The sequence below is a fragment of the Psammomys obesus genome, unplaced genomic scaffold (genome assembly GCF_907164565.1).
Source record: "Psammomys obesus unplaced genomic scaffold, mPsaObe1.curated_primary_1811, whole genome shotgun sequence".
Taxonomy (NCBI): domain Eukaryota; kingdom Metazoa; phylum Chordata; class Mammalia; order Rodentia; family Muridae; genus Psammomys; species Psammomys obesus.
In genome coordinates this window covers 428,384-438,157 of record NW_026591597.1, presented here as the reverse complement: position 1 = coordinate 438,157, position 9,774 = coordinate 428,384, and positions in this window count along the sequence as shown.

The following is a 9,774-nucleotide window of genomic DNA, read 5'->3' as shown; positions in this document are numbered from 1 at the left end:
CACCAAGCCTGAGGACTGGAGTTCAATCCCTGTGACCCACATGATGGAGAAAACTGATTTCTGCAAGTCATTCTCTGACCTCCATACATGTGCCTCATAATGGATGCATACACACAACTAAATAAAATGTAATAATTAAAAAAAAAAAAAAAGACTTTTCACATCCCTGGGTTTCTTAAAATTGGAATTGTGTGTTTTTCTGTGTACAGTACCTATCTTTAGGTAATAAAGGTTGGCTCTTAAATACTGTGTCTTCACCCAATTTTTTAGCAATCCCAAGAGTTCTTGGATTTGAATGATAAAAGGGTAGGTACCATAAGGTACTGCTTTAGTAATTAACCAGTTCTTTAATAAAGCCTCAATTACTCTCTCCCCCTTGCCCCCATAAGGAAAGGGAAAAATGTTCCAAGACAGAGTTACATTTGACATCTGGGAACCTCCTAACAGCTGGCCACCTAATGAATATTCATCAGCCTAAGAGGTTGCAGACCATTAATAAACCAATAGATGTAAAGCAGAAACAATCTTTGTCAGCTTCAAATGAGATTGGATGCAATGTGCTGCAAAGTGTCACTGCCACATTGAATTGAGTTTGGGAGGTTAACAATGAGCCTGTATGGTCTCTGTGTCTCCTCACTTCTAAAACCCTTCCCAGAATGCTGGCTGTGTTTCCCATGTACAACTTTGTTCCTCCTGAGTCCATAATTGAAAGATTACAATGTCCGTGTTGTAAAAAATAAAATAAAATAAAGTCTTCCATTTTGATCTCCTAAGTTCCATGCTCACCAAGACTCTAGAGATGAGTTACAATATTGTAACATTTACCTTTTTAAAACTAGACAGTTCGGTGACATAGTGACACTGTCCTTGACACACAGCTGTCACTACCATCCAGCCTCTGAGGTTTTCATCTTCCCCAACTCTGTGTCTGGGAAGTACTAACTTCTCGCCCATATCTCCACTGCTTGGAGCAGCTGGTGGCCACTATCCCAACCTTGGTCTCTCTGGGTATGCTCTAAGTATCTCGTGGAAATTCAGTCATCTGGTGTCTGTCCTGTGTGACTGGTCCATCTCACTTAGCATAGTGTCCTCAGGATCCACTCATGTTGCACCGTGGCTCAGGATTTCATCCCTTTTTTAAGGATGACTAGTGTTTTGTTGTATGTGTCTGCCATGCTTTGTTTATCTGACCATCTATGGTGGGTGCTTGAGTAGTTTCCACTCTTTGGCGATTGTGAATGAGGACATATCAGGGTGCTGTAAAAACGTCCATTCAGCTCAGCTCCCTGCATTCAGTTAAGGACATACCTAGATGTGGAATTACTACACCATATGCAATTCTGTCTTGTTGTTGTTTTAGATGTGAGTCCCTTTGTGTTATCTGTGCCAGTTTTGGACTCAAAGGCAGTAATCCTGCTGCTTCAGCCTCTCCCAAATAGCTGATACCCTTAAGTTCTGAAGAACTGTCATTTAGGCTTGATTTGGCTTTCTGTCATTCTTACTTTGATACATGGCCCTTGATTAGTTTCTGTTCTCTTTTTTGGCCTTTTTGAGGGGAAAAGCCCAGTAGGACAGGCTTTATTCTTTTCTAAACCTTAATCACTTCACAGCTTGAAAATTCACATTAAAGAGTAAGCAAAAAATAACAGGAGGCTGAGATTGAGCTTAAAGGTAGAACTCTTGCCTAGTCCACACAGGGCCTAATACTTAGCACCATGGAGGAGGAAGGTAGGTAGGGAGATTAAGATCCACCTACTACCCCACAGGAGGACAGCATTTTACAGCCAGTGTGGCATTCGGTCATAAACTGAGCACTAACCATCATGGCATCAAATACACCCATGAAAGCATAGAAATGACTAGGCATGTGCCAGTCCCCTTGTTAAAGAAAACAAGCAAACAAACAACATCACTTTGACTCTGAGGGCTTAAGGACGCTACTTGGAGAGATGTAAGATCCATTTTCCTGACCATCACCTCTTCTAAGGTGTTCCAGATAGAAGCCATCTCAGAAACAGAATGTGATGGATGGCTCAGTGACAGAGGAAGGTAGTCCTCTGTGCTGTTCATGGAAATGAGACAATAATCTGTACAATAGTTTGTGTCAGAAACCCCGTGATTGACTGTGGACTGAGAGGCAGTCACGTGACAGAATTCCAGCACGATGCTCAAGCAGGTGCTGGAGACTGTCTCATCTGCAACATAAGCATCAGGAAAAACTAAATGTGAGCTTACCTTCAATCCCAACACTTGGGAGGAAGAGCAGGTGGATCTCTGTGAGTTCGAGGCCAGCCTGGTCTACAGAGCAAGTTCCAGGACACCCAGGGCTATTACACAGAGAAGTGGTCTCAAAAAACTAAGAATAATAATAATACCCATCCATTCCTTATATTTGCAAGATGACTTCTTCCTCCTCTTCATGCCTCTCTCTCTCTCTCTCTCTGCCCTCTCCTGCTTCCCACTGCCTTTCTCTTCTGCACTCCTCCCTCTTCCTCCTTATATTGTAGCACTAATGGGAAAGTGCTCTACTGATCCCCAGACCTTTTTCTATTATATATCATTTCTTTGTTTCTTTAATGTTTCTTCCTTCTTTCTTTCTTATTTTTGGAGATAGATGAAATGTTTGGTTGTTTTCAGCTGAGAGTAGGAATGAAGATGATGCAAATCTCTCTTGGGTTATAATGCATATTTATATATTGTATAATATATTAATTATAATGTTTTTAAATAGACAAAAATTATAATGTTTTTAAATAGACAAAATCATCAACTGATTTCTTCCCACCACCACCACTGAGCCCTCTGAGCTCAGAAAAGGTCTCTCTGATTGGCCTCCTGGATGCCATTCCTGTTTCCTTCACTCCCAATGTCATGCTTATCTTCCTCTGGCTCAAAAATTATTAATGACCCTTGTGCCCCAGTGAGCTCAGCTGCTCAGTGAATCTAACCACAGCCAGTCCTTCCAGAATCTTCTCCTCCAGTTCCCTTCACTTGAGTCAAGCAAAGGAAACAGCTTCTCACTCACAGCATCTCTTTCCGTTCCTCTCAGTCAGTCCTGGACAGAGCGCACGGACAGCCTTCCTCCAATGAAGGTTCTGTTGGCAGACAGACCTGGCCTTCTCCATGTAACCGTGGGGAAGGGAGACTGTTCTCGTCTTCCCTTGGATAATCACATCAATAACCACGTGGCTGGTATGAGACAGAGCTCACGGTTTCTGCTTTGGATGGAAAGCAGTAGCTGATCTATCATACCCATGGGTACATCTTCCTTGCCAGCCTCATGCCAGGCATGGCGCTGGCACCATCACAGATGTAAGTCACCTCGTTGGAGTCTCATGCTGACCTGTGTGCTAGCATTTCAGCTAAACAACAACTTCTGTGGGGATCAGTTGTAGAAGCTAGTCCATGCTGCATAGACTCACCTGGAAATCTTTTCATTTGTATGTAGTTATGTGGGTATGTGTTCATAATCCTTTGCAGCAATAGATGTGAGTTTAAAGCCTGGCTTACTGGCACATACCTGCAACCCCAGCATTTGTAAGGTGGAAGGCAGAGGAACAGGAATCAAGGTTATCCTTGGCGACTTACTGAGACTTTGAGATTAACCTAGGCATGAGATCCTATTTAAAAAAAAAATAATAATAATAACCAAAACAAGCCAGGCTCAGTGGCACACACCCATGGTCCCAGCAAGGCAGTGATAGGCGGATCTCTGTGAGTTCGAGGCCAGCCTGGTCTACAAAATGAGTCCAGAACAGCCAAGGCTACAGAGGGAAAACCCTGTCTGGAGAAACCAAAAAAAAATAAAATAAAATAAATAGCCAAAATCAGGGAAACAGAAACAGCTCAGTGGTTCAAAGTACTTGCTGCTGTGGAGAAGACCCAGTTCAGTTCTTATCAACAGGGTGGCTCACAGCCACCTGGAAGAGTTCTGACACCCTCTTCTGGCCTCTGAGAGCTCTTGCATAACGGCAGTACACATACCTACAATACACTTAGGCCTACATATGCGTATATATAAGTAATAAAACTCATCTTTTATCTAATGGCCAGCAGCAAAATACAGTTTTGTATAATAGCTGTCTTTAAACGAAGTATAATGATATCACTGACTCAGGACACATCAGGGCGTGCTCACAGATGCCTCTGAGATTACAGTGGCTACCCACAGTGCAGGTCTCACTGACCAGGAGTCTGCTGTCGCCAGGAAGGGTTGAAAAGCACAGTCCGGGGATGGGGAGTTACCACAGCAGGTGGAAAACCTGATGAACTGAGCCAGGTCCTGGGAACCCATACACAAAGCCAGAGGTGATGGCTTACATCTGTGATCCCCAGGCGAGGGACAGCACACATCTCTACAAGTTATTGCAGACAAGTTCCCAGACTTGATAATGATCGCAACTTAACAGAACCGCGGCCAGCCAGTTTCCTCCAGCTTTCTTACTGTCTCACCCTTGCCTCCTTAGCTCACCCCCATTCCACTCAGGTGAGGAAAACAGAGTGAGGAGCATGCTACAGAACTTAAGTGAAAGCAGCTTTCCAGACCAGGCTCTTTGCACAAGGCACTTTTCCTCAGGGACCTTCTCCGGTGACTTAACGACAAACTGAGCCTCTACCACATTCTGTACTTTTAATAATAATTTAAAAAAAAACAAACAAACATTATCGCACTTTTATTTGTGTTCATGTGTGGTGTGTGTGCTTCATCAGAAAAGAATTTTTAGGAGTTGCTTCTTCCCCTGTGTGGATCTCAGGGCTCGAACCGAGGTCCTCAGACTTGGAGGCAGTTGCCTTTGTTTTTAGTAGCATCTCCACAGCCCTCCTCTTAAAATTCTATCTGCATAATACTTTGCATTAACTAGCATTTTCATTCACGATCTTTTCCCTTGCAGATTGTCTCGGTGTTTCTGATACGGACCCGGGGCTTGGCCGTTATGCTTAGTAAATAACCCTGTTTAGAATACAAAACATAGATCCTAAACCACAGAAGACAAAGGGGGCAGTTTATCCAGAAGGAACCCAAATGGGAAATGTCAGGTATATTCTGAGGTTCGTGAGGATAGCAAAGGAGCTAATCCGGCCAAAAGATGACCCAGAGTCTGGTAGACAGTAAGCACTCAATAAAAGAAGCTGTTAGGTTTTTATTACCTTGTGTTGTTATCCAGGAAGATGACCTGGACCCTAGGATTCGACAGTGTTCTTTCACAGTGAAAGCATTTGTTTCTTGGCTCCCTCTGACCCTAGAAAACAATTCTCCCTAGAGTCTGAAAGCCGCCCCTCCCGGCCAGCCACGGTCTTTGTGCTTCAGCAACCCCACCCCCACCCGGCAACTGCTGAAACCCTAGGCCAGAACTCCCCACAGGATTGGCCTCTGCTTTCTTTGTTCACTTTGTTTGCTTTGAAGCCCTTCGCAGCCACCGAGAAATCAATAAGCCCGGTTGCCGCTTCCCCTTAGTGTGGCTCTTTTCCACTCTCCTCTGGGAGGCTGGGCTCACTCCAGCCCACTGGTTAGAAGCAAGGAGCCCAGCTCTGTCTGCAAATGAAGGTTCTTGTAAGTAATCAAGGAGCACAGGTCTAGCTGGCTGGGGATTCCCTACCCAGGCTGTCATCAGATGAAATGGAAGCACCAGGTCCAGGTTTGCGTGATGAATAAGCCTCAAGTTAGGCTCACCCCGATAGGGTTATCAGTCACTAAAGAAGTTAATTATTTAGGAGAGTGCTTTTTATGGTGGGGTTTCATTTAAATTTTTCCCCTTGATGTACGTATATAAAAATGACGAATCTGTCGGACACCGCTATTGTGCGCCAGCATCTATCACTATCAAGCCTCTTTTTCATAATTGGTTTATTAATTATAGCATCTTAATGATCTGTTTAAAATAAATAAACCATTTGCACCATTTCAAAGGTATTTTGTGAGGCTCAGCTGATATTAAAATAGCAACGGCCTTATGTGCCTCTTCAGCAAGTGACCTAATTAGTTAATAAAGTAATTGAATATTAAAAAGGATGTTGCAAGTGATTAAAATTTAAGAGCCTTCAGAATGTTATTAAAGCTATAAATCATACATCAGGGTTTTAATTTGCATAGCTACGGAATTACTAATGGTCCCCGTGCACGGGGGGGTGGGGTGGGGGGGGGTGGGTTCTGGCAACCAGTCCTTCAACAAAATGTTGGTGATGTTCAGGCACCAAATTCTTTCAACCTCTTTTCATAGCCACATAGGCACCTGCTCTTGCCAAATTAAATGTCTAGCTGTTGACACTGCTGCTTGCTCCTTTCTGGCAGGTATACATTCATCCATACACACTCACACACACACACACACACACACAAAGTGATGAAAACCTTCTATGTCCAACTTCTGTGGCAGGTGTCGGGCCTCGTGAGAAGCAGACAAACCCTTGGAGGTTTGTCCTTGGATCATTACAGAAGGTGCTGAGGCGCTATGAAGGAAAGGTGTGTGCTGGTTAAGAGGGACCTTGTCTGCTGGGACAGGGAGGGAACACCTAATTACAGGTAAAGAAACTTGTGCAAGCAGGACATACCTGAATCTGCCAGTAGAGTGCAGGGAGGACTGGCTGAAGGGACCGTTTATCTAACAGTCATCCTGCTTGCCTAGCTCCCGGAACTTCAACTGTGTTTGGCTATACTGCTAATACAGTGGTCAGATCTAGGCCACTCTGCCTAGGGTTGGTATAAGGTAGATGCGTTTTGAGAAATTCTAGGAAGCATCTAGAAGAATTTTTCTTTTTGCTGGGTGGTAAAAGGCCGGCTCTTTTCTGTGCTTTTGGATAAAATCTGAAGTAGAGGTGGTATCTGAAGCTAGAGCTCCATTGAGACCATGAGGTAGAAGGCAAAACAGACAAACAAAAATACATCATTCACACACAGTCTCTGGAGTCCAATCCTGGGATTGCTAAGTTTTTGAACTAGCTATGGAAACTAGACTTCTTGTATGAAATAACCTTCGCTTGAATGCTCTGATGCTTGAGGCTCCAAAAATCCTAACGGGGCCATATGGATCAGCCAGGAAGATTTCTGTGCCCTTCAGGGACAAATGAAACGACTAACTGAATTGTTGGAGTGAGCAGAGATGAGCCTCTAAACTGTGGCCCTGTGGAAGAAAAGGAAGAGACCAGAGCGTGAATGCAAAACTGAGGCCTCATGGACAGAGCGCCAATAGGAAGCGTCGGCTACCTCAGTCCTGGGCCTGGCATCTGCTGCTTGTTGAGTGCTTCCTACGCTCCAGGCATAGTTGTGTGCATCCCTTATTTGGCATCTCATAAGACGATGTCAGCCATGGAATACTGTGACGATTGCCACCAGAATTGAACTTGCTTTCATTCCCTAAGTCAAAGCCATCAGTGTCTCCCATGCCCAGTGGGAGTCCTTCCTAATAGGAGTCCCATGTCAGTCCTTCCTAAGCCCTCAGGCAGCTTGAGAGAGTAGAGGTGAGATTAGAGTATTGCTTCCAGGTTCTTCATCAAAACAAACCCAGGAAACACTTAAATTACACACTGGGATAAACTGGAGAGGATCTGAGCTACACCTATGGGGGCTGGCAAAACCGTCAGTTGACCAAACACACTTTTTCTTTTTTCTTTTTTTAAGACAGTCTCTCTTACTGTTTAGCCCTGGTTTGCATAAAGCTCACGATATAGACCACTGTGGCTTTGAACTCACAGAGATCTGCCTGCCTCTGCCTCTCTAGTGCTAGAATTAAAGGCCTGTATCACCAGGCCTGGCAAGTGCTCTTAATATTATAAAGGAAAAGCAAACAGCCAGGTGTGGTACATGTCTGTAATTCAAGCCCAGTGGGCCGAGGGCAGAAGGACTGGAAGAACAAAAGGGGGCAAAGCAGCAAACACATCTGCTTTGCACGTTTGCTCTGGCTTTAGCCTTGAATGGGTTGTGGGCTATGTAAGAAATTACGTAAGGGTTATGGACAGTTGTGGGGCCAGAATCTGTTACTTTGGAGTAAAACATTTCTTGACAGGCAGTTGTGGCTGGCGTTGGAGCCGTTTATGGATGGCCTGCTAGAGACCAAGGCAGGAACGCTGAAGACGCCCCGAGTTACCTGAGTGGTGGGCACACCGGACCATGCAGTCGTAGGGAAGTCGAGGTAAGCACTGGGTTGAGTTTCTGACAGTGACGATAGCTGGTGACGAGCCATCACGGCGACCAGTGACTAATGTGTGAGCTGCTGCTTGCTGCCTCCAGAGTGTGCTTCCCACGTGACTCTAATTGGCCCCCACAGGAGTGAAATGGTGACCCTTCCCTCATTAGCCACTTGCTCAGCCCAGCTGAGCTAGCTCGCACTGGGTCACTGGGGTCTCTTGTAGGAAATTACCATTCCTGTGCCCCATGGCCCTCTTGTAACCCCAACTAATGAATGTCCCATGGAGCCTAATGTCTTTCCTGGGGAAGCATGCAGCTCTGGCAGCAGCATATGTGATCTGCTGAGGATTTAACCCAGGAAGAGCCAACCAACGGAGCACAGAGAATTCAGGAAGTGGAAGAATAACCTCTTAGACACATGTATGCTGGGATAAAGGAGGAGGACTGGGTACCAGTGTGGTGGATCTGGTCTCAGGACACTGAAGTGCAAACCCAGGGGAGTGCAGAAAACTGTGGAACATTACCCAGCAAGTTCAAGTGTAAACAGCACCAAGGGTGTGCTCTATCGACTAGCAGGCTACATCAACAATGTTTTAAGATTTATTTCTGCTGCATGTGTGTGGATGCCCACAGAGGCCAGAGTGGCCATCAGACCTCCTGGAGCTGGTGGTACAGGACATCGTGAGGCACCAGATGGGGTTGCTGGGATCTGAAGCTGTGTCCTCTGAAGGTCTGGAATCACCTTTAACCACTGAGCCATCTCTCCAACTGCCAACTTTTAAAGATGAAAATGGTGTGTGCCTATTTTAGAGATGAGAAAACTAAGGCTTCGAAGTGAGAGCCAAAGATTGTCCCAGGAACATCACATTATGGAAATGAGTATACCGTGGAGTAGAAAGGGCTTTACTCTGCTATAGTATGTTACCTCACGACAGGCCAGAAGCAATGGGGATAATCAATCATGAAAAGGAACCTCCAAAATTATGGGCCAGATATAGAGATGGAAACCAAACAAACACAACCCTAATCTTGATTTTAACGATTCCTTGGAAAATCAGTTTATTATTTCACCTACCACATTTGTCAACACCATGTTTATTGCTAGAAAATCATGCTTCAGGAAGGGTAGGGAAGTCTTTAGACACCCCAACCACACACACCCTTGCTCGACTATTCCAACCTAACACAACAGATTTCCTGTTCATTATAAATGCTTGTTTGACTCATGAGCTTGCTTACATCCGGTTCTGGAGTGGCCGCTCCATTCAGTAGCAACTGCAGTCAAGTCTGGGCTTTCAGAGAGCAACCGCTGGCTGGGACTGTACTGTTTCAATTGCTGAGAAACAAGGACTTGAAGGGAGTGGTGCAGGCGCCAGTCTCCTGCCAGCAGGGGGAGATGAGAACGTGACAGCCATCCTGAAGCAGCAGCTGATATAGGGAAACCTTTTCCTCACTTTTTTTTCTAAGTTTATTTTCCTCCTGCTGACTGACTGCAGCTGGGCTGGCTGAGCTTCATGTTAGGTAAAGACAACAACCCTCATTGCCACAGAGTGGATCATAGCTTAATTTCTTTTTCTTGATGCCAAAACTTGTACACATTTAAGCATGGATTGCAGCCGAGACACGGGTCCTTCTGAGACCTAGTGAAGCAG